The 26,033-nt window shown below is 43.8% G+C and overlaps 1 protein-coding gene and 1 long non-coding RNA gene across 2 annotated transcripts in view; one reads left to right on the top strand and one right to left on the bottom strand.

The window, feature by feature from the left end:
• The window catches only part of Spock1 (SPARC (osteonectin), cwcv and kazal like domains proteoglycan 1), a 498,332-nt gene that overhangs the window by 348,874 nt on the left and 123,425 nt on the right, over positions 1-26,033 (bottom strand). The gene's annotated exons all lie outside the window — the stretch shown is intronic.
• LOC144366477 (uncharacterized) lies at positions 15,535-16,492 on the top strand. The gene is made up of 2 exons (XR_013425541.1): positions 15,535-15,586; positions 15,834-16,492. It is a non-coding gene; the product is annotated as an uncharacterized LOC144366477 (long non-coding RNA).

Here is a 26,033-nt window from a genome sequence, read left to right as displayed (position 1 = left end):
TTACCATCAAGAGAAAAAAATAGTACAACACCTCTTTGGAAATCTGACTCTTAATTCTGCAGACCAGTGATTTCAGTATCACTGAATGGGAAAAATGGAAGTAAGCATTTGCAACAACTTCAATAACCCACTTCAGATCAATACAGCTCTGAAACGGCCATGCTCGACCTAAGCTTTCCAAAGAGCTCAGCCAAACTTGCAAGATGCGTTACAAAGGCCACATTGTATAACTCAACACATTGGTTCAGGTCACACACAATGAAGAAGAAACTGGTGAAAAGAGAACTTTTAGGTAACTCTCTCAAGTCAAAATCAATAGTTCTCTGAAGAATAGAAAGGCAGGCAGGCTGCTGAGTCCTTATTTACATATATGTGACTCTCAATACATGCCTGCCCCATGGCTGAAAGAAGAAATCAATAGTTCTTCTCAGGAAACCTGAAAAGTACAGAGGGAATGGGATGGATATAAAAGATGTTTAGGGTTTGCATCTCTTTTTAATTCCAATTCTGCAAATCCTCAGGATAATATCTATAATTGCCAAAAGACCTGCAATATTTGAGGGCATCTATTTAAATAGTCAATACTATCGAGTGCCTAACATCAAGCCAGTCCAGTTCTTGAAGCTGAGGATTCAGATTCTGGCTTGAATGGATAGAGACATTGTGAAGTGATTTGCTGAGACCAAGACTGTAGGGGAAGATTAAGTTTGCAGCACAGATGGTGTAGGGGAGTTTATTAGCTTTCTAGGGCTGCTGTAACATAGTACCACAAAGTGGGTGGATTAAACAACAGAAATTTATTGTCTTGCAATTCTGGAGGCTAGGAAGTCCAAGATCAAGGCTGGCAGGGCTAATTCCTACTGAGGGCTGCAGAAAGAATCTGTTCCATGCCTCTCTCCTAGCCTTAAGTGGTATATTGACAAACTCTGGCATCCAGGGCTCATAAATGCACCACCCCAATCTCTGCCTTCAAATTCACATAGCTGTGGCTCTTCACAGTCTTCCTGATGTGCAGGTTTGCATCCGCATACAAATTTCTCCTTTTCATGAGGACCCCAGTCATACTGGATTAAGAGTCTACCCTAATACTCTCATTTTAATTTGATTATCTCTTTAAAGACCCTAGTTCCAAGTTCAGTCCCATTCAGAGGTACTGGGAATAAGGACTGCAGCAAATCTCTTTGGGGGAGGCAAAAGCACAGACACCGAGGTCAGGGAAGATTTTGAGCCCAGTTAAGCATATTGAGGGTGGGCTACCTGTGCATGCTTGGGTCCTGAGATCAAAGGAAAATTTTCACAAGAGATACATATTGAGTTGAGAGAAGTAGGTTCATTTACTGGTTCAAACAGAAAGATGCTCGAGGTGCTGAGTGTGCATGGTGTGGCTGAAACCACAGACATGAGTAGGATTTCTCCAAGAGGTTACAGGGCTATGGAGAGAAGGGGAAGACAGCCCTCAGATTTTCAGCACTTCAGAAACAGATGACGGAAGAGTGTCTGCCAAAGAGGCAAGAGAAAACCCAGAACATTTGCAGGGCCAAGGGATAAGATGGTCTGAAGGGAAGGGCTGCTTCCCAGTTCAGTTATGGTATCCCTGTTATCTACTACCGTGGAACAAACTCAGAGGCTTCAAACTGCCACTTTTTCTATGACACGATTCTGTGCCTCAGGAATACAGGTAGGGTTAACTGAGAAGCAGTTCTTTTCCATGTGGCATCACCTGAGATCACTCAGTGGGATTCACCCAGAGAACAGGCTGCTCTGGAAAGTCCAACGTGGCTTCACTCGTGTCTGGCTGTCTGGCCCCTAGTGGGGTGGGCTGTGGAGGAAATGGGCTGAAAGCTGGGCTCAGTTGCAATTGTCCAGGGGAGTGCCCAACATGGCTGCTCCAACTGGAGGGCTCAGGAGCAGGGCTGAGGACAGGGCTCTGTCTGGTTCACATCTCTTCATCCTTCCGCTCTTAGCAGAAGCAATTGTTAGCAGCAAAATGGATTTGTGAGGTCAAATACAAAATAAAAATGTGTTACCTTGTTATTCAAAAAGCAAGAAAATGGCCAAGCACAACAGCGCACACCTGTAATCCCAGCAGCTCAGGAGGCTAAGGCAGGAGGATCAGAAGTTCAAAGTCAGTCTCAGCAAATTGGTAAGGCCCTAAGTAACTTTAGTGAGACCCTGTCTCAAAAAATAAAAAGGGCTGGGGATGTGGCTTAGTGGTTAAGCATCCCTGGGTTCAATCCCTGGTACCAAGAAAAATGAGGGGGGGGGGAAGAAAACAGATCTTTAAATGTGGAAGGCTTGGCAAATAGCCATATGTGCTTCAGAAAACAGCTGTAATAGTAAGCCAGACCCACAAAGGACTGCAATCATGTAAGCTGGACTAAGAGAAAGAAGAAATATGGATGAAGACAAGAGCCTCAGAGTGGCAGGATGCTGGGTTGAGAAGATGCTCTGATCTACATGACAATATCTCTTTAGTGTTTCAAGGGGTGTGTTATATTTAAGAGGCTTTTAGTGTTTAAGTGCTTTTTCCTGTTTTTAAAGCATGCTTTCTTGGATGTTGAGATGTTTGATTGCAGCAATGTACCTGAACTCACTAGCCTCTGATGTGGTGAAAACATGACCCTCTCCTGGAAACAATTTCACTCACTGGGAGTCAGGCCCTTTTGCTAGGCAGAGAGCTGGATGTGTCACATGACTGGGAGGGACTCTGCAGGCAAGATCCCAGAGTGTCTTGCCTGATATGAGGAGGTAGGGTTGTTGGTTTTGGTCCCAGCCTCTGCATCAGGAGGTGGACAACAGTGGACTGTGGTTTTTAAGGGGAACCATTGGAATCAACAACATGACAATGAGAATATCTGCTACAGAGGATGCTTTCCACCAACCAGCTGCAGTTGTCACCACGACAGAAAGAAGAGAGCATTGTGTTTCATCTTAGCAGCTGAGATTGAGCAGCCAAGTGTGTGGCCTAGCAGCACACAGCCACTGAGTGACAGGGTCAGCACATCTGACTGTACCCTTTCCCTATAGAGCCTGTCTTCTCTGGTGAGAAGCAGGAATCCAGTCTCAGCAGTCTACCTCCCCAGGTCATCCCATTTCCAACTCATCTAAACCAAAACCACATGTCAGACATGAAGGATCATCACTCATAACCTGGCCTTGCTCTAGAAGGCACCTCTGAGAAGCAGAGGTCCTGGAAGAAGGGAGGCCCTGTAGAGAGATGCAGAGGGCTCAGGTTCTGGAACCAGACAGGACAGACAGAATTAGAATCCTCTCTGCCATTTATTGGCTGTGTTACTTGGAGCAAGTCTTCTAACTTCTCTGTGCCTTCTCTTCTTCCTCATGAGTAAAATCCAGCCTTGCTGAGTTGTCGAGAAGGCTTGAGACAATTCAGGAGAAATATCTAAAGCGAGAGCTGATGTACCACAGGCCTCCAACTGAAGTCAACTACTCTTGTTATTATTATGCCAGTAAATATTTAAATAGACAAAATGTTTTTCCTTCAAGGCATAGAACTAAATTCCATCTTTAGAAAATCTCTGTTAATCACTCATTAAATATTTAATAAGCCCCTAATACAGTCAACTATTGTGGGGGTAGAAAAAGAAGATGCACGGTGCCTCATCTCAAGGTAGGCACAATGTGGTGAGTGTTCAGGGCTCATCATTCTTAGGCTGACGATTTGTGGGGAATTTCTGGCATTTTTCATCAAGTTGTTAAAGCTTGTTTTATGCACAGGACTGTCCCTCCCTGGAAGGACCAGACCACATCTGTTACAGGGCTAGTAGGGTGCCTGGCACAGCTTCTGTGGGAGCTCAGTGACATGGAGAGGCTGTAGCCAAGGAGAATCTGTCATTTCTTGCCAAAGCAAGTGAAATAAGTTCTCTATTCTAACACATAAGTAGGGAAGGTAGAGTGGGTGGTTTTCCACATGTGGATTGAAAGGGCATTTTGAAGGCTTTCTGGCATTTGCACAACAAACATCTTTAGGGTTCTGGACTTACCGAGAATTACTATAGGACTAGTCAAGTCAGAGATCACAGACTGGCAGAGGGCAAATACAAAGGACCTGGATGAGCAGTGGACCAATAAACCAGGCAGACAGCCTGATCACAGACCCTCCTGCTGCCCCACACCTGCCACCAAACCCCTCAGCAGTTGGGTTTTCTGAACACATCAAAACAAAGGTCTGATCAGATAACAGAGGGCTCCCCTTTGACAGACACAAATTATTCAGTCCTTTCAAACTCTAACTTCTATCAGATCCCTCCTGGGAACTAACTTTGCAATCCTACCAACAGGGACTACAGAGACTTTAAAATCAAAGGTCCCCAGAACACTCAGCCAGTGTTTCACAGCGCTCCTTCATGGCCTAAAACTAATTCCTAGATGGGAGGCTCAGCAGGGGCAAGAAGAGGTGTCCCCCTTCTCATTACCCAACTAAATTCTCTCTGTGGGAGGCCCATCTCATCCAGAGGGCAACACCCAAGTTTTTACTCCTTGTCTACATCCTGCCTCCACAGACACGTGCTGCACCATGTAGCAAAGCTAAATGCCACATGTTCCCTCCCAGATCATCACCAGCTTGACTTCCTGATGTCTACCTAGGACAAAAGCTGAAAAGATACTCCAAGATGCTGCCTCTAAGAAATTCTTATGTCTTCCATTTCCTTTCTCTTCCTACCATCTTCACTCAAGTTCAGACCTTCAGGAACTCTGCAATCAGACCTCCCCACTCCAACATCATCCCACTTCCAACACCAGCCCCAAATCATCCTAAGATGTGCCTCTCTAGCCCACTACTGCACAGAAACCAACAACGGGTTCCTCACCATACTCTAAGCACAAATCCCTATTCCCGGTCTCTTCCCTTCTAGTCTCCTCCATTCCTATAGTTACATTCTTTCCTCCAGCCAAACCTTCCCAGAATGCCCACCATGGGTTTTAGCCTTCATTGGTACAGTCCCCACTCCTCAAGGATACCTCAAACCTTACCTCCCACTGAGGTCTCTCCACTCCACAGTTCCCTAAGATGACATGAGTACCATCCCTTTAACCTTCCAGGTGGCCTCAGTAGTTTCTCCTGGAGTCACACCCCTGTCCTGTGTTACTCATGTGCTCTACTCGCCCCCACACACACACACATGCATATACAACATCCCCAACTCCGAATTCCTTGAAGTCAGGACTATGTCATACCCACCCTGTGTGCTCTCATGGTGCACAGAGCTACCCACACCACAAGCTTTTGATCACTGTCTGGTAACAGACCAGCTACTCAATCCTTACCAGCAGAAAGCTTGGGAGCAAGGTCTTTGGCATCAGCTGCAAATGTCATGCCCTTCATTTGTGGATAGCTTTATTTTGTGTTTTAACCACCAGAGAAATATTCAAGGACATGGACCTATTTTCTTGTCCCCTGCTGGATCCCAATGCCCAGAAGTAGACCCAGATCCTACAAGGCACTCAGTAAATACTTTATTAACTGAACAACTTACCTTCAAGCCTTGCTTATTGCTGTGTCCCCTTGGGAAAGCGGCTAGCTCTCAGTCTTGGTTCTCATCTTAGTAAAACTGGGGAACAGGACAGAACCATCTCAAAGAGTCATATTGGGGAGTTAGTAGGGTACAGAAGGAGGGCATGTCATGGGGCTGCACAGGACACACATGCAAAGACATCCTGGAGAGTTGGGCCATCATGTCCCTACTCCCCCAACATACCTCTTTTATCCCAGTTTGCTTTAAAAATCTGAACCATACTCTTCTGATAGGTCCTTCTGCTCTCATGCCTCCTATCTCCTTCTCTGGCTCAGATCAGAGCCCACTCCCACATGAGGTCCTGCATATGGTCATCTTAAAGAGTCAAGAATGGCCACCGGAGCTCGGGGCAGTAGCTGGTGAACACAATGGACTAAATGGACCAGGTGCCTGTGGGCAGCTTGCCACCTGGGTCACATCTGCTGGGATGCAGAGAATGCTCCTCCCAGGAGGTCACAGACTAGAATAGAGGCTTAATTCTATGGCTGTAATTCACTTCCATCACCCTTCTCTGAGAACCTGCATGGACCAGCCCTACCCCAAGCTGGCCCTTTGAGAATGGACTCCACTAAATCAGAACACCCGAAGCACCCAGAACTCATTTGCATCCACTTCATCTCACTACAGGTGGGACTGAGCCAACCATTCTGTTTCCCTTTGACTAACACCAACTCAGCTCCAATTTAGCCAAACAAGCCTACCACCACAAAGTCCACTTATTAACTAAGGTAAACTGCCAAGTGAGATCAATTTATAATTTAAATCTACACTGCATAATGCATAAGATATCTTGTTATAAATTATTCACCCGAAAATTGCCATCTGGACATTTAAGGTACTTGGTGGGAAATTTAAAAGGCAGCAGGCATTTGCCCAGCATCATGCCAGGAAGCAAAGAGCACTTGTTTTTGCTCTTGCTGTCGAGCTTTTTGTCAGGAACCTGAGCAGATGGATTCCATTAACCTCCTCCTAAAACCATTTTAGAGTTGTGTGAGAACCATTCTAAGGGCAGACTATGTGTCCCTGTTGCCTCTCCGCCTTCTGTTTTCTCTCCCAGCCCCCAGATCCAGGGCTCTACCTTCACAATAGCTGCAGCGTGCATTGATCATAGCAGCCTACCTTGCCTCCCAAGTATACCAAGGGAAACCATATTCACTGCAGGCCTGGTAAGAGCTGAGACTTCTGCTCCCAATTCCTCCCCATCCCTCATATGACTGCAAAGAACTGATTTCTGCACACAATGAAATCTGCTCACCCACAGCTCAGAATCAGAGGTGGAAGTTCCTCTGAACAGAGAATAAGAACTTACTGTAGAACTCAGTGAAGGACACACTGACAAACACCCATTGCATTTGCCTTCTAACATGAATATTTCTTGATGTCACTGTGCTGAGTCTATCCATGCAGTTAATCATAACTGCACATCTATAACTTTGATACGGATGGTTTGCTGAGGACACAGAGATGAATAGAAGACATTCTCTGTTATTAAGTTCCCACATCAGAAAGGTAGTTGTGCCTGTAAATAGACCATTACAAAACAAATTAGCCCTGATGTCCACTTTGTTATGGACCTAGAAGGCCCTGGGGGGTAAGAATAATAGCCACTATATGTTCTAGGTCTGTGGGGATACAAAGAAGTGTGATCGACTCTGTTGTGGAATAAGAAGATCAAGGCAAGCTGAACAGAAAAAGAGATGACTGAGCTGGGTCTTGAAGGGTAAGGAGTTTGCCAGGAAGACAAGGAGAAAGGACGCTGTGAGAAGGACCAACATGTGCAAAGTTCCTGAACCATACACTGGTGTCCATGTGGGAAGCTGAAGGCAGGTTAACATACACCGATGCTTTAAGGGACAGAATACAACTTGGCTTGTACCACTGGGACCTGCTGTACATACACTATTTCCTTTAAAGAGGTCAGTGTGTTTCCACCTCATCCATGACTAATGGTTCTGAAGCTGGAAGGAAATGGAATTTTTCTCATTTCTTCTTAACAGAATAATTGGAACCTTTGCAATCTCCTCTCCTTACCCTCTGTTAATAATCCATCTTCCATCAGAATAAAACATTATTACCCTAAGGTTCCATTCCATTTAAACCTTATGGATCTTCCTGGGAATCAAGAAATCATTGCCAGACTCACTTCACCCTGAAAGGCAAAAGGCGGGCGGTGGCAGGAATAAGTTTGCCTTCCAACAAGGACTCCTGAAGCCCTGTTTCCTTCCTGAGGACTACACCAATCATTGCAAATCCTTAAGGCTTCTTTATACAGAAATCAGAGAGCAACAAATGACCCAATTAGGCCTACAGAGTTGGGAGGGGTAAAGGGGTGGTGTGGCTGCATGCTATGTGTCCCTGAGAGAACTCACTGAGCAACAAACAAGACCAAATTGTCTCTTTCCCATAAATGTCTCTTTCCCATCATCCTTTGTACCTGCCAAGGGACAGAAAATGACACAGCACTGACCTCGGGCAACACTGTCTTGCCCCACATCTGTATGAGACATTTAGTCTGGTTACCTTCATGCAATATAGATAGACAAACAGACAGGCTTCGTCCCCATAATATGCCCCCAGACAGCATAACTGTCTACCAACCATGGTAAGAAATTGAATTTCTCCCACAGGTCTTTAGCTGTTTCCTGCAAAAATGGAGTGCTCCAGGTGGTTGTGTGTTTAAAAGATATTCTCTGTTGGCTTTTGATAAACTGTTTATATCAGAGTTTGATATTCTTTGGCTGAACCTTTTCTGAGATTCTGTTCAAACAGATTAAACGCTCAAAACTCTGAAGGGTTTTTCCTCTGCCTCCTGGACAAAATTTCAAGACTTACACCATCAAATCAAGAATCTAGGTACCCTGAACTCCAATTTAATAGGTGATTTTGGATAGTTCTGAAAGTATGAACTCATCACAAAGCCTTCGGTGGAGAACAGAGGACAGCAGCTCAAGGTATCATTTCTGGGATGAAGGCTAAAAATTGTCTATCACAGCCAGTTAGTTTCAAAGGATGTCTAAATAAATCAAGCCCACAGGGAGCCTATGGTATAAGACCTATATTAGGAGCAATCTTTTGAGCAATGTGTCCATAAGAAATAAGAATTCTCCCTCTAACTGGGGCAAAGGATCCTCTCCAGAATAAAACTTTGGATCACTTTACAGTAGTATTACTGTATCTTAGAAAGCAATCTAGAAATTGAGCCAGTAATTTGCATGTGGATGATACTCTCATTTGGGTGTAAAATACTTCCCTATTTATTCATCACCAGGACAGCAACTATCCCCAGGAAGGTGAGCAAGACACCAGCCCGCATTCTCAGCAACAGCTCCAACTCTTACTAAAGATCAAAATATGGAAGATCCAGAGGATATAAAATCAATTAAGAGAGTTAATATATGCAAAGCACTTTGAACCCCGAATCAAAATTAGCTATTATATCAATAAAAATAATAGCTTCCACTTATTGAGTACCTACTATACAGCAGGCTGTAGGTTGAGGACATGTGCTCTCTAATTTAATCCTAACAGCAAACCCTACAGGGTAGTGATAACTCCCACATTTTACAGATGAAGGTGAGGAAATGCAAATTTTGTTAGTTTCTGCCTTGCTTGCAGGCTTTTGCTAATGAAAAGTCATTTTTATTTTATTTTTTTTAATAAAGCACTACAGTCCATACTAAGAAGCAAATGCAGTCAGCATTTTTATATGCTTGCCTGACCTGGATAAAGATAAAAAGTCAAGACGAAATACACAGATACATTTTCTGAATCACACATTTTTTTTTCTGTTTACATGTTGTTGTTTTTTTTCTGAACTTAATATAGCACTGAACTTTCTTCATAGAACTATGTGGCTTCCCTGTCTACTGCTGGGAGGCAGCTGTGACCCATAGATTCATCCTACAGCATCTTTACAGATCTTCATGGTGACATATGTACTCCTATGTTATGATGCCACATCTCACATATACCCCTTTCCACACTAATCCAGTGGTCATATGAACCCACATGGACTTTGAACACCTCCAAAGTGGCCAGAAGGCATACAGAAACCCTGATTTCATAACAGTACTGCTGGATCTCCATTAAATCAAGACCATCTCTAAATACTACCCTTAGGGCATGCTCCTAAATCTAGATAGGGGATTCCCTTGGGAACATGCCTCTTGTTTCAGAAATATGCTCAATATGATCAAATAAGTCTGCCTGCTTTTATCTTAGCAGTGCCTCACGTCACTTCTAAAGTGCCCCATGTTAGGAAGACTGTCTTAACAATAACGCAGCACGGCAATATTTGCAGTTCTGCCACTGACAGTAACTACTTATTTCCTTTCCTTACATCTCATTCTAGCACACATTTCCTGGAAGATTGCCTACTGCTCCAAAGAGACCTGGCAGATCAGGACTCCTCAAGCGTCTTCCAAAGGGATGTCCCTGAAGCTGACACCAGCAGCCTCTGGGAAGCTTTGTTTCTTCACCTTTCCAACAGCAGTGATGTGGCCCCTCTGCACATACCCACATAGCCTCTGCTTTCCCCCATTAAAGGATTATCACATGGTGTTTGTTGTGAAATGAACGCTGTATTCCCTCTCTCCTAAATTCTTATATTGAAAAACCCTGAACCTCAATGTGATCCTGCTTGGAGGTAGAATCTTGGGAAGGTGATTGGGCTTAGATGAGGTCATCATGATAGAGCCCCCATGATGAGATGATGGGCTCTATAAGAGGCTCTTATAAGAGGAGGGGGAGATTCTAAAGCATCCTCTCTTCACCATGTAAGGATACAGCAAGAGGTTGACTGGAGCTAAGAAGAGAGCCTCACTGAGAACCAAATCTGCTGGCTCCTTGATCTTGGACTTTCTACCCTCCAGAACTGAGAAAGTAAATGTCTCTTGTTTAACCCACCCAGTCTGTGGTATTTTTGTTATAGCAGTCCACGCTGACTAAGACAATGTTATAATGATGAATGATCTGTCTATACTCCCTACTAGAGACTGTGAGCTCCGTAAGGGAGGCATAAGGTCTAGTTGTGCTCATCACTGCATCCCCGACACCTAGCACAGGGCTTGAGATCTAAAGAGGCACTAAAGACACATCTGTTGCATGGATGGATGGGTGCATGGGGGAGGAGGGGAATTAGATGAGCAGGTGAGTGGATGTACATGTACATGAACAGATGAAGATTTTGAAGAACATTCAATATCGGAGGAAATGGTTATAAGAAAAAATGTAGGAAATAAAATTACATAAACAATATGATTTTAATTATGTAAACATTTACACATGATTAAGCATCCGGAAAGAAATATGCTGAAAATGTTAATAGTGGTTATCTCTGGGTGCTAAGATTTGGACTGATTGCTACAGTTTTCTTCATCTCTCATGTTTCCACAAATTGCATGTGTTACATTTATAATCCATACAAAAAGTACACTTTTAAGAAGGAAATTACTAAGAAAGAAATACAGACTGCCCTGTGGTGGGTGTGGCTGAAGGAGGTGGGAATTGGGGCAGAGTTCTGGGGTGCATATTTGTATCTGGCAAGTGGAGACTCCTCTCCGTGCTTCCTGATCATCAGTGTGAGCTGCTCTCTTCCACCATGATGTCCTGCTTCACACTGAGCCCTGAGGAATAGAGCCAGCTGTCTATGGGCTGAGACCTCTGAAACTGTGAGCCCTTAAATAAACTTTTCTTCCCCTAAAATCATTCTTGTCAGATCTTTTAATCATAGCAGTGAAAAAAACTGACTAAAACAGAAGCCAAGAAGCAAACTGCACCATAAGGAGCCCCTAGCAGGAGTCCCTGTACTGGGTCACAGTTTAGCTTTATGGTTAAGAACACAAGGAGGACTGAAGAACCTGGATTGGAATCCCAGCTCTGTGAGTAATCCCAGTTCTGGGGTAAATGACCAATTTGCTTTAAGCTTCAGCCACTTCACCTGCATACCAAGTTCGGACTTGGTATTTGTCCTAGGGTGGCTTGGAGACAAAATGGTGGTACCAGGGGCCAGGGACTATTTTTAGTCTTGTCCATCATCATATTCACAACACCAGACACTAAGCAGATGCAAACTAAAGGAAGAGACATGAATAAAAGTGGAAACTTTCTGAAATCACCTAAGTCAATAGAAAAATAGGACTTCTTTGACAAAAAAAAAAAATCCCAGAAAAAGATATCTAGCCCTGAAAGCGTAGAACAGTTGTCTTGCGAAGCCAGCTTAGAAGAGCCTTGAGATGCATAAATTCATCCCGGGAGTGAGCCTGGGAGGCCATTTACTGCCAGAGGCAGGTGTGGGTGAGAGTAAAAGTGAGCATCCTATATGCCAGCCACAATGGCCTTACCACCCTCTCAGGGTGTGGAGACAAGGCTTTGGTTCACCCATCGCCACACAAACAGCCTGAGATACCTGGGTCCTGATCCCACCTCTAAGCTCCCAGCTGCTTACTTCCCTAAACAGCTGCCTCCAACTTTTGACTCTGTGACTCTGACCTGATTTACTCCAGCAAACAGAGGAATAGACACAGGCACTGCTCCCACCTGCCTACTCCCTCCATGGGCCTTGATGGGGGCAAGGGTAAATAGAGGAGCAAGGTGGAGGGTGGGGGTTCAACACCAGATTTACAAGCAGTTTTCTCTAGGGCTAAACCACCATTTGCACACCTGTGGCTGCAACCTCCAAAGCCAAGGCAAAGGAATGTGGAAGGTAAATGATACATCTCGCATCAGCAATGTGTCCAGCAGGGACCATGAGGCGGAGCATTCAGATTATATGATTTTAACTTATTTTATTTTAGTTTGCAACCCTGAAGAGTAGGTATTTTCACTTTTTTTTTTAAACCAGGAATTGAATCCAGGGGTGATTAACCACTGAGCCATATCCCCAGCTCTTTTTATTTTTTATTTCGAAACAAGGTCTTGCTAAGTTGCTTAGGGCCTCCCTAAACTGAGGCTGGCTTTGAAATTGTGATCCTCCTGCCTCAGCCTTCCAAGCTAGTGGGACTACAGATGTGTGCTACCTGGCTTCATCCTGACCAAGTTTATTTGACTCCCTCTCCCACCTTTGCCCAAGGCACTGGGCAGCCACCTTCCCCACTAAATACACTCATCTTATTCCACTTCCCCTTTGTCCACTATATGCCAGCCACAATGTCCTTATCACCCTCTCCTTTCCTATCCCTGGATCTTTCCTTTATGGCAATAGTATTCCAATGACAGGGCAGATGACTATTCATTTACGGGTTGTTTCCCATCCAGGATATGGGTTCCACGAAGGCAGTAACTACGTCCATCATTTACACCTTTAATCCCCAGGAACTGACACAGAGTTCCAGCTCAATTCTATCTGTGGAATGAATAAATGAATGAAGGAACAAACAAATGAATGCACGAATAAACAAACTGCTACCCATACTTGTTCCCTAGATATTTCAGAAGGACCAAATACCATCTTCCTAGAGTTGAGCAAAAACTTTAATAATACATATACATACAAACACACACAAATTTATTACCCACTTTAAATTCTTGAAAAGTAAGACTACAAATCACCCACCAGTCTTTTCCAATCACAGCATAGCCCTACCCTGTAGAAAAATGATGGCTGCCTTCATACCGAGCCCTGTACATTTCATTTCTAAATGGTACTGCCACTTTGGTTTATCTGCCATTTGATACCTGAGTGACCTGATGGAAAAATCCACAAAAAGCCAAAGAAAAATACAGTCATTTTTATAAAGCCTTTAGGTTGGGGTGATTTCACGCAAATCTGCAGAACATGAGGAGCTTTTACACAAAGGTCCCACAACCCTGGTGATAGTGGCCAACAGACAATGGGGTAAATTTACCCAGTCTTCTCATGTAACACCTATGCTGCTGGTACATAAGAAGGGCCAAACTCGGAACCACTCCTCCTGGGGACTCTGCTGTCAGGACTGTGCTCAATACTTACTGCTTATCGCACATGGCCCTGTGGCAGAAGCTACCTTTTCATACTGAGTAGCAGGCAGGATTTAAAAGCCAAGGCTTGGGATTTGGTAAAGGTGGATTCCAACCATGACTCTATACTTGTGTGGCCTGAAGTTGCCTCACCTATGAAATGGAACTGATAAGAGGTGCACAGAGGACAAGGGGCCTGGAGGCCTACAAACTGTCCACAAGTGCTCACTGCAGGGGTGCTGTCATTGCCCCTGATGGAATGGAGCTCCTCACAGACGGAATCGTGCCCAAGCACCCAGCACAGAGCCTGCACTCAGCAGGGCTTTAGGTCATGCTTTGATGAGGACATTGACCCAGCATTGGGGCTGCATGGACAGAGCACTCAGCTTCTAGCAGCTGCTCCTTGCTCAGCAGCCCCTCCACCCCGGTTGCATTTCTCAGCCCCAGGCCTCTGCCAAGATTCTTCCAAGGGCAACACTATGGCGGGTGAACAGATTAAGGGAAGCCTCCACCATTCGCTTTGTCACCTCCAGAATCTCTGTCAGCTTCAGTTAATCTTGGTTTCTTCTCAGTCTTTGAACAGACTCTATGGTCAAGTGTACACATGCACATACACACACACACACACACACACACACACACACACACAGGGGCTCTGTCTCAAACCTTTATGAGTCACGTTTTAGAAGAATTCTAGAATTTACTTTAGAATTTTCGAAAGCAGGTAGCTCCTCTTCCCTGCAAGATTTCCCTGTTTAAATAAAGGACCCTGAGATGTTACTTTAAAAGAAATACTGACATTGGAACAACCTCCCCTTTTAGAGGGTCCTAGGCTAAAATCCTCCTTCAAGAAAAAACCAATTGTGGAGAAATCTGCCTCCTAATCCATTCATAAATCAGACATTCAAGTCTTAGAATAATTTCCCCATAATTCATGTTAATCATTCCACTCTCGTAGCATGAATCATCTGTTTAATGGAAAACTTTCACCACAACGGGCAAGAGCCACTGGATCTTGCTTTAAAAATCTCTCCAGAGCTCAGAAGGTTTTCCATTATTGACAGAAAAGTTACTGTATTTTTAGCAGGCACTTTAAATATTACTCATGCAATCAAAGTGTTTTCCTAACTCAACTTATACAGTTTTCAAACATGTATTACAGTTGACCTTATTAAATATTCTGTAGCGTCACTTACACACAGCGGCACACAAAAGTACAGCCCCCAAACTTCTCGCAGCACTGGGAAAAAGAAAATCCTCAGGAATTGTCCCAGAGGGAATGGCCAAGGCTCTGTGCTGGGTATTGGTTCCCTTGGGGGGAGACAGGGATAAGGGACAGGCTTCCAGAGGAGTTCTCTTTATGGAGGTGAATGAACAGACAAACAGAGCAAAGGTGGAGGCTCTTTGTGTGCTAATCAAGAAAGTCATGGACATCTCCCCAAGAATACTCTCCCATGGCTCCAAGGACAAGGTAGCAGTTTGCAAAATCGTTTTAAGTTCTAGGATGTTACAGGGGAAATGGGACAATTTTGACATTTTCAAAATAGAAAACTGTCTCAAGTCACTGGGTATTTATTCTGTCTTATCAGAACCTATAAGCTAGAAAACATACCCTAAGTAGCTATCATTTATTGAATACTAATCCCCAGGCATTGTAGTAAATAGTGTAGAGATAAATAAGATCTCATTTCATCCTCACAGTACCCCCAAGAGGGTGGTATCACCCTATTTAATTTCTAGATAAGATGGAGATATTAACACACTTGCCCATGACCCAGGAAGAGCCAGGTAGGAGCAGGGTATGCTGGCTGGACTCTAACCTCTGTGCCCTAAATACTTTCAACCAAACTGGCCCGGAAGGCCGAAGCTCAAGACCTATTCCATGCCAGCTCTATCGTGTAGGATTTTGTTCAGTGGAAAGGAGTCTGAATCATTAACACTGATCAACTGCTTGTCAGATTAGTTGAGCTCCTTTGAATGGGCAGGTCACTGAGTAATGTGGAGACATGAATGATTAAACAGGAGTTGATGATTACATAGCCGTTGGGGCAGGGGAATCCGTCATAGGCCTCTGCAGGGGAAGTCAGAATCAGAAGAGAAGCCAGCGAGGAGAAAAGGTGAGAAAGGGCAATAGATCACTAAGTGGGGACCAACTATCAGCAAAACAAGGAAAAGAAGAAAACAGACCAAGCAAATAAAAATAGCAAATGATTGTGGTTTCAATTTTTAAACATCAGACCTTAGATTGCTTAAATTGCTGAACCACAGTTGCATGTACCTAGGGTGGGGGGTGAGGGGCAACTGGGTAAAATGGCAGTGGACTTCTAAGGGTCCTATCTATTCCCCTACTTATGTGTTTTACAGTATATGAAGTAAGATGGCCTGGACTGCACTTGCCTATCTCAGCCCTGGATGCAGGAAAGGGGTGTGCCTGTTATTCCGCTTTGCCTCCATTGTATGGCTTTGCCATCTGAGCTAAAATGCTCCTTTTGCTACCCAGAGCGAAACACCGAGGATCACCAAGTGGCAACAACTGGTACAAAACACATGATCCACAGAAGGAGTCCCAGCCTCTCCTCAACCCCCACATGGCTACATACAACACCCCTAAACAGCCACACTCACCACTCCAGGCAACACTCAGAAAGAGGAAGCAGCACCCGTCGGCAAGAAGAGCTCTGTGCATGGAGCAAAATAAAGTTGACGCTTAAAGAATTCAAGTCACTGGGTATTTATAGAGCAGCCCCAGGAGATCGCAGCCCAAGATGAGACAGATGGGCAATACTTTCTCTTGAGAAGTTTATAGTTTAATGGAAACAATATAAACTGTTCAAGACATGCCCCAGGAACACCAGATGAGCTCGCAGACACCAGGAAGAGACCACTGAAGTGCCATAATGTGATCTATTATCACCAGGATCGTCAAAAGTTAGGCTCTCTGTGGCTGCCCATTTTTATCTGTCCACAGCCCTTCATGCCAAACCCTCTAAACCACACACCCCAATAAAGCTTCTCAGCCCAAAGGGTTTGGGGACATCCCTGTTGCATCTTCTTTCACATGTTAGTTTGGGGTCAACTATCAAGAACTGTGCTAACCTTTTGGGATGCTAAGATAAAGAGAAATTCCTGCCCTTGAAGGCAGAGCACCTACCACCCTGGCAGGAAAAAAGGGCTGTAACCAAGGTGAGAACAAAGGGGACAGGGGCCCTTTTAGTGAGACAAATGCAATGGGAATTTCTGGCCCCGAGTCTGCTCTCCACCAATGGGCAGCTGTCCAATTACACAACCTCTCACAACACGGCTTAAACTCAGAGTAACACTTGATCCTGGAAGACACACTCAGGAGCCCAAAACAGTCCAACTGAATTCTGGCTCAAATATGTGTACCTTATGGTCACAGAGACTGTGGTGTGCTCATGCCGGCAAGTGGACCAGAAAATGTTGAGCCAGGGTAGGAATATTCGTTTCAGACCTGAGCACATTGAAAAACAAGCACAGAAACTCCAGGTGCTTAAGTAGAAGAATGAACCAGGTGAGCAAAAGAGGAGAGGAGAGAGATTACATTATAATTGATGATTAAATTACAGCTGGAAAGTGCCAAGAAGGAGGGGTACATGGAGTTCTGAGAGGAAACAGTGAACACTGATGACCTCATCTGAAAGATCCTTAAGACGGCTCAAGGGACCTGAAGAAAGAGTGAGAGTTAACGACACAGAGAGGATGATCCAGGCAGAAGAACAGCAGGCACAAAGGTCCCATGCAGCCCCCAACACAGCTGGCCAGGCTAGAGAGCAGGGCACAAGGGTACACACTCCACATTCCACATACAATATCAGGGCATCACAAACTGCTAGAAGCCCACCCTGCACCAAGGTCAAGGACCCTGCCATAATGCTACCCTTCCTCCCCTGAAGTCTCTTGGGCTGCTGTCCCTGCTGCCTCTGTCCCTACTGCATCTCCCTTCATGGCTGCACACAGGACTGTGTGCTCTGGAGGATCTGTGATCTGCTCCCTGATTAATCTTGCTGTATCTTATTAAAACAGCCTGGTGCCTGCCTGGTGTTCTTCTGCACAGAGCAGCAGGGTTCGTGAGACAAGAGGCAGCTGGGTGAGCTGCATTTCATTTCTTTTGTGTTGGAGGAATGACCTAGATGCTGCTCTGTACAACAGACTCATACTTGCAGACCTTAACCCTTTCCTTGCCATCCAGCCTGACTCTCAGCAGGCAGCAGAGGTTTGGGTGCCTGGTCAGGTGGTGTCAGCTTATAAAGTAGGCTGAGCTGGACCCATGAGGAAGAGGACAACGTGACACTCCGAGGGCTGTTCCAGATGACCCAGGCCATTCCCTCTGTGGGTGGGTGCTTCTAGAGAGGCCAGGTACGCTGACTTTCGTGGGAACCGTCATTCACAGACTCATGCATAGGACCTGAATGAAGACAACAGGGAGTGACTCGTAGCCTCCTCCGTGCTCTTCTGTCCTTAGTGATTTCCACCCCAGCCTGTCATGTCCATTCATTCATTGGGAGGTATCTCCTCAAGGTCTATTCTCCATACAGCTTTGTGAGGAACCCAGAGATAAGCAACAGAACCATAAGAGATCCTCCCAAGGAGGACACAAATTAAACAACAATAACCACAACCACCCACAAGCAATAAACACAGAAGTAGAGAGGAGCTAAAGAGACCACTAAATAGCTGGTACCCCCAGATTGGCCTGGGGGTGCCACTTATTGACTGGGGACCTTGTGTCAGTTTCTCCATGTTGTAGACCACTATTTTAGCTCAGGCTACCTGAACAAAATACTATAGACTGGGTGGCTGAAACAACAGGAATTCATTTTCAAAAATCTAAGATCAAGATGCTGGCCAATTCAGTTCCCTGATGGGGGCTCTATCCTTGGTTCGCAGAAGGCTGTCTTCTATGTCCTCAAATGACCAGGAGAGAGAGAAAAGCAAGATCTCTGGTGTCTCTTCTTATAAGGTCGCAAATCCCATCACGAGGGACCCACCCTCATGACCTCATCTTAACCTTTTTACCTCCCAATGGCCCCATCTCCCAATACCATCATGTTGTGGTTTAGGGCTTCAACATGAATTTGGGAGAGGGGTACAGAGATACCTGGGATTGCCCAGTTACAGCACTGAGCACACTGCTGTGCCATGTAAATGTCACACTAGCCTGCCTAAGTATGTAAGTATGCCTCAGGTCCACAGCAGATAGAATTTGCCTCCCAGACCCCAGCTTGCCTCTCAGCACAAGCAAGCCCAACAGATTCTGCAGCCCCTCCGGCTCCCTGCCTCCACCTGCTGAGCTGGAGCGTGACTTGGAATTGAACTTTTCCCCCTCCGGGGGTCTGAAAAGAAAATGAAAGCACAAGAGATGTGATTAAATGCTGAGCTGGTCATCATGCCACGATCCGACAGTCACACGCCGACCAAATCCGGTGATTTTCCACCTCTTAATCACGTCCCTGCCAGATTTAAAATGCAATGAACATCAATGAGAACAAATGCTAATAAGGCTCTAACAGCCATCGGATGTCAAGAGGTGAGGAATAAACCTTGCATATTTTGACTGAAAGGGGGTCAAAGAGGAAATAACCAGGATACTAAATAGAAATCTTTTATTCAACGGCAGCGGCTTCCCTGAAAGGCAGTTGCTCCAATCAGTGACACTCACTCATTAAAGAACGTGCTGGGCAGTGTCCCACAGCCAGCTCTGTGACATGTATCTTTCCTGCCATTTAGTGATAAAGTCACCAGCAAATTAATATCAGGCCTCAATGGAAGAGAAGGTCCTTTTGTGACACACACCAGTGCAGTCATTGGAGTTCAGCTGTGGTTAGATATTTTTTTTTTTCCCAAGAAAACAGTGGAGTTTTGGAAATGTTGTACCAAATGCCTCCCTTGAGCAGCATTGGCAAAGTGGATGTGTTGATCAAGGGTCTCCACCTCTCCAGTCTCCTGCAAAGACTTCTAGTGGACAGGCCTCGGGCCCATGGAAGAATCATACCAGATCTGCCTGGCTGAGACAGAAGGCAGGCCCAGGAACATAGCTGTGCTGCTCTCAAGCTGGTCAGAGCCTGGCCACCATGGAGTTCATGCTGGGTCTGAAGCCCAGTTCAGGCTCAGCATGAAGATTCTCAACCATTTCTTGAGTTTCCTGTACCTCTCCAGGGTCTCAGACATTCTGAAATACCCGGTCTGTGTTGCATAAGGTTCCAGGATTGCAAGAAATTTGCTTTCAATTTTAATGAGGCAGAATAGAGACTATGATAACTTCAGAATCAGACAGACCTAGGTTCCACCAAGCTTAACTCCCTCACACCCTGGCTAGGAAACTTTGAGCGTGTTACCTATTCTAAATCTTGCTCACTCCACTGTAAATTGGGAAGGCCAGCACTCGTCCCAAGAACCATCATGAGCATTAAATAAAGGAAGATATGAAAGCACTTACCATAGAGCTATGATAAAAGTGTCATAAAGGTTAGCTATTTATAACTGCTTACATAAAAAATTGATTTTTTGATCCATTATAATAGTTAAAGTAGCTGGGAGAATAAGCAAACCTCTGGGGATTCTACAGAGCAATTTGCAGGGAGAAGCCTTCCCTTTAGGTAACAAGGTTTGCTCAGTAGTGAACCCATAACCATTAAAAATACAAACGAGGAGCCAAGGTGAGTAGGATTACTTATAACACCTGAGCAGCCCAAATTACATACAACCTCTCAGGAAGGATCAATTCACCTACAACCACAGCCCAAATGTCTCCAACCGAAATTTTCTCAGCTTAGGTTGTCGCCTTGGATGAGAAAATGAGGATGAGCCAGGTACCAAGCTAAACATCATTCACTCTGTGAACACTTAACCCTCAAAATGACCCAGGAAGAAGAGGTTGTTTGTTGAGAGCCACAGCCAAAGGGGCCCCAGCAAACTTCCAGCTGCCAGCAAGCTTCAGACTGCCCCAGCAACATCTAGCTGATTGGCTCCTCTGCGGTGATGTTCATTGGGCTGTTTCCCTGCCCTTCAGACTGCCAGCTGATGATTGGCTCACAGCTGCCCCAGCAACATCTAGCTGATTGGCTCCTCCACGGAGCTGCTCATTGGGTGACTTCTTTGGCTCTGCCCACGCAACCCAGCCAATCAGCCTCAAGAGGAGGAGGATTGTGGGAGGTTGAGAGGCTGGTGTGGGGGAGAGAGGCTTGTGGAAGCCGGTGGTGGCAGTTGGGCTCTGAGGGTTTTTCCCTGGAGCTGTTTTGTTTGGCGTTTGTAGTTCTAAAAATAAAGTTAGTTTCTTTTTGACAAGTGGCTCCTGATTTGTGCCAAGCCAGACTTTGGCATTTGGTGGCCCGTACGGGGATCGAACCCGCGACCTTGGCGAAAGGCTGTTATAATGATTTTGTGTGGTTCCCTTTTTATTGGATTCTGTCTCGGTTTTGTTTGGCGTCATCTTGTTGGGTTGTATTATAGTAGAAATACGGGATCAGCAATTAGTAAAAAACAAACCGAAAGAGTGTTAAGTAAATTGTTAGAGGAAGGAAGCTTCCCAGTAAAACCAAGAGCAGTCAGGGCATACGTTGATGTAATACAAGAATATAGCCCATGGCTTTTTAAGGAGGGGTTGTTAGATATATCACAATGGAACCATCATGGTGAAGATTTAAAAAGAATAGAAAAGAACAACCCAGGGACTCTGCCAGTTGGCACATTGTCATTGTGGACGTTGGTATCTAGTTTGCTTAGTCCAAAGCCTTCAGTTCAGACAGAGGTAGAGGAAGAAGAAGACATATTGATTCAAGTAGAAGAGGAAGTCTCTCAAGTTAGTCAGACAGAGGAAAAGATTCAAGTAAAAGCTCGAGCTAGTCAGAAAGAGGAAAAGATTCAAGTAAAAGAGAAGGTCTTTCGAGATAGTGAGACAGAGGAAGGAAGTTTAGAGCAGAAAAATCTATCAGGGGAAAAGTTAAAACAGGTGACTGCTAATAAGACCCTTTTGTTAGAGAGCGTAAGTGTTCAACCAACAGCGCCACCTCTACAGGAGACTGCTACTAACAGCACTCTATCACCAGAGGGCATAAGTGTCCAATCAACAGCACCACCTCCATATGCTAAGAGACTCCCAACCCCCGCAGTTGATAGTTTGGATCCTGAGACAGGATCTCAAGTATGCCCTGTATTTGAGGTAGGAGGGCAGCGAACTTACCAGGGTTTAAATTTCAAATCAGTGAAGGAGCTAAAAGAGGCTGTAGCAACCTATGGTCCTCAAGCACCCTTCACTGTAAGCTTGGTCGAATCCATTACCAACTTAAGCATGACGCCAGCAGATTGGGCTAGTTTGTGTAAAGCTGTGCTAAATGGAGGACAATACCTGTTATGGAAGGTTGCCAATGAGGAATTTTGCAAGGAGACGGCTAGTCGAAATGCAGCAGCTGGTTATCCTCAGAGAAATCTAGATATGTTGTTAGGAAAGGGACCTTATGAGGATCGGCAGCAACAACTTGCATATGATCCTGGTGTATATTTACAAATTGCTGTAGATGCAGTTAGGGCATGGAAGTCTTTACAAGAACCTGGAGGTTTACAAGGTCAATTATCTAAGATAATACAAGGAGCTAATGAACCTTACGCTGAATTTGTAGATAGGCTTATTCAAACAGCTACCAGAGTTTTTGGGAATACAGAACAAGCAATGCCATTTATAAAACAACTGGCTTATGACCAAGCGAATCGTTGGTGTAGAGATATCATTAGACCATGGAAACATGAAGATTTAAACACATATATTAAATTATGTAGAGACATTAATGAACAAGGGCAAATTGTGGCAGCTGCAGTAAAACAAGCTTTAGATGCCAGAGACATTAATGAACAAGGGCAAATTGTGGCAGCTGCAGTAAAACAGGCTTTAGATGCCAGAGACATTAATGAACAAGGGCAAATTGTGGCAGCTGCAGTAAAACAGGTTTTAGATGCCAGAGACATTAATGAACAAGGGCAAATTGTGGCAGCTGCAGTAAAACAGGCTTTAGATGCCAGGCCAAGAACATGCTACAATTGTCAACAAACAGGACATTTTAAAAGGAATTGCCCCATAGGAGGAGGGTTTAACAAAACTAGGTATCAAACAAGTAGAATACCGGGTATTTGCCCACGATGCCGTAGAGGGAGACATTGGGCTAATGAATGCCGTTCTCAAACCACCATAGAGGGTACTCCATTATATTGGGCTAATGAATACCGTCCTCAAACCACCATAGAGGGTACTCCATTATCAAAAAACGAACAAGGACAAGGTGTTTATCCACAATATCGTGGACAAAGGCATCGGGCTCCGTTGCCAAAAAATGGACAGGGGGCCCCAATGCTCCGGGGCCCCAAACCACAAATATACGGAGCACTGGAGGAACCCAGCAACCCCAGCAACCCCATCAGGGTAGTGCCCAGCACATCAGATCCCTCATCAGACAAACCAGAGGGAGCGCAGGGTTGGACATCTGCGCCTCCACCAAATCAGTACTAACTCCAGAGATGGGAGTTCAAATCATTCCCACAGGGGTAAAAGGACCTCTTCCCAAAGGAACAGTAGGCTTATTATTGGGACGCAGCTCTTCTACTCTAAAAGGACTTTTGATAAGTCCTGGGGTAATTGATTCCAATTATGAAGGTGAAATAAAAATTATAGCCAGTTCTCCAAAGGGTATATCAGTAATTTCACCAGGAGATAGAATAGCACAGTTACTAATAATACCAAGCCTACATGATAAATTTTCCAGTCATGTTGTAGAAAGAGGTTCCAAGGGATTAGGCTCCACAGGTGTAGATTGGGCTATGCTTTCTTTAAATTTAGATTCTCGCCCCATGCTAAAACTAAATATTCAAGGACATGAATTTAATGGGCTACTGGATACAGGTGCAGATCTTAGCATCATCTCTCGTCAAGAATGGCCAAAACATTGGCCATTACAACAAGCCACTCAATCGCTTCGAGGCCTAGGAGTGGCGACTAATCCCGATAGAAGTGCAATGCTATTAGATTGGAAGGATCCTGAAGGATGTGAAGGAACTATACAGCCATATGTATTGGATCATCTTCCCGTAAATTTATGGGGACGAGATGTCTTAGATCAATTAGGTTTGACATTAACAAATAATATCAATCAAAATGCACCCACTATTATGGCTAGACAAGGTTTTAGGAAAGGAAAAAGATTAGAAAGACAAGAACAATGTATAGCAGCACCAATACAAATAGATCAAGGAACAGACAGACATGGGTTGGATTTTCACAAAGGGCCACTGAGACAATAAAAATTACATGGAAATCAGAAAGACCAGTATGGGTTCCTCAGTGGCCCTTGACTAAAGAAAAGACACAAGTAGCCCATGATCTGGTCAAACAACAATTAGCGGAAGGACATATACAACCTTCTGTATCTCCCCATAATACTCCCATTTTTGTCATCAAAAAGAAATCTGGTAAATGGAGATTACTGCAAGATTTAAGAGCCATTAACAATGAAATGGTCATTATGGGACCTGCTCAATCGGGGATTCCTCAATTGTCTGCTTTGCCAAAAACTTGGTATGTTTTAGTTATAGATATTAAAGATTGTTTTTTTTCAATTCCAATTCATCCTGAGGATAGTCCACGTTTTGCATTTACTATCCCTGCACTAAATCATGAAGGTCCTGATCAGAGATATGAATGGAAAGTACTCCCTCAAGGGATGGCTAACAGCCCAACTATGTGTCAAATTTATGTTAACAAAGTAATCCAGCCACTTAGAAATCAAAATCCTGAACTACAAATATTTCACTATATGGATGATGTGTTATTGGCACACAAAGCTAAAAACACATTGCTAGAATGTTATGCCACACTTACAAACTTATTAAAAAATTATAATCTAGAGATAGCAATAGATAAAGTGCAATTAAATTTTCCAATTAATTATTTAGGAGTTCTATTATCCTCAACCATGGTCCGTCCACCAAAAATTCAAATACGAGTAGATCAACTCAAATCACTTAATGACTTTCAAAAGTTATTAGGAGACATAAATTGGATAAGGCCTTATCTAGGTATTCCAACAGGAGAATTGGGACCTTTATTTGATATCCTAAAAGGTCCATCAGATCCAAATTCACCCCGAATGTTAACGCCTGAAGCAAGAAAGGCATTAAAAATCATTGAAACATATATGGAAAATATGCATTTGGATAGAATTGATATAAGTTTGCCTTTATTATTTATTGTATTACCAACAAAAAATATTCCTACAGGAGTATTTTGGCAAGAAGGTCCATTATTATGGATACATTTATCTTATTCTCCTAACACTATTCTTACTAGATATCCTGAGGCTGTAGGACAATTAATACTCAAAGGAATAAAAACAGCAAAGGCAGTGTTTGGAATTTCTCCCCATAAAATTATTACTCCATATACTATGAATCAAATTGATGAATTAGCTAATGAGTTAAATACTTGGGCAATAATAATGTGCAAATCTAATGTTTCATTTGATAACCACTTACCATCTAATCCTTTATTGTCTTTTTGGTCATTGCATCCTGTAATTTTTCCAAAAATGACAAGAAAAACACCTATCATGAATGCTCCAAATATATTCACTGATGGGTCAAATAATGGTACAGCAGCAATAGTTACACCTGATCAAACTTTTACATTTTTAGTACCCAAACAATCAGCTCAAAAGGTAGAGCTTAATGCAGTATTACAAACTTTTGTGATGTTTAAAGATTCTGTATTTAATTTATTTTCTGATAGCCAGTATATAGTTAATGCTATAGTATCCCTTGAAGATGCTGGTAGAATTTCCCCTTCTTCTACTGTTTTCTCTTTGTTTTCCACTATACAAAGTTTAATCTGGGACAGAAAAGATCCATTCTTTATAGGACATATCAGGGCACATACAGGATTGCCTGGAGCCCTTAGTTTAGGCAATGATTTAGCAGATAAAACTACACGTGACATACATATTTTCTCTGTACTAGAAGAAGCTATAAATTTTCATGAAAGATTCCATGTCAATGCTAATACTTTACAAAAGCGTTTTAAAATAACTAAGGAACAAGCTAGACAAATAATAAAACAATGTCAAAATTGTGTGACCTTTTTACCACAAGTTAATCTTGGAGTCAATCCTAGAGGATTGATGCCTAACCATATTTGGCAGATGGACGTCACACACTTGCCAGAATTTGGAAAATTAAAATATTTGCATGTTACAATTGATACTTCTTCTGGATTTTTGATGGGCTCCCTTCATGCCGGCGAAAAAACTAAAGATGTTATAGCTCATTGCTTACAAAATTTTGCCACTGTGGGCATTCCAAAACAGTTAAAAACAGATAATGCCCCTGGTTATACGTCTACTTCTTTTAAACAATTTTGCTCATCATTTGGCATTACTCATATAACAGGAATCCCATACAATCCACAGGGTCAAGGCATAGTTGAAAGAGCTCATCAAACTATTAAAATGTACTTATTAAAGCAAAAAGATGGAATTGGGAAGGGGTATATATTCCCCAAAGATAAAC

The sequence above is a fragment of the Ictidomys tridecemlineatus genome, chromosome 1, assembly GCF_052094955.1.
Source record: "Ictidomys tridecemlineatus isolate mIctTri1 chromosome 1, mIctTri1.hap1, whole genome shotgun sequence".
NCBI lineage: Eukaryota > Metazoa > Chordata > Mammalia > Rodentia > Sciuridae > Ictidomys > Ictidomys tridecemlineatus.
Note: the sequence above shows the minus strand (reverse complement) of the source record. Positions and strands in the feature narration are given on the sequence as shown.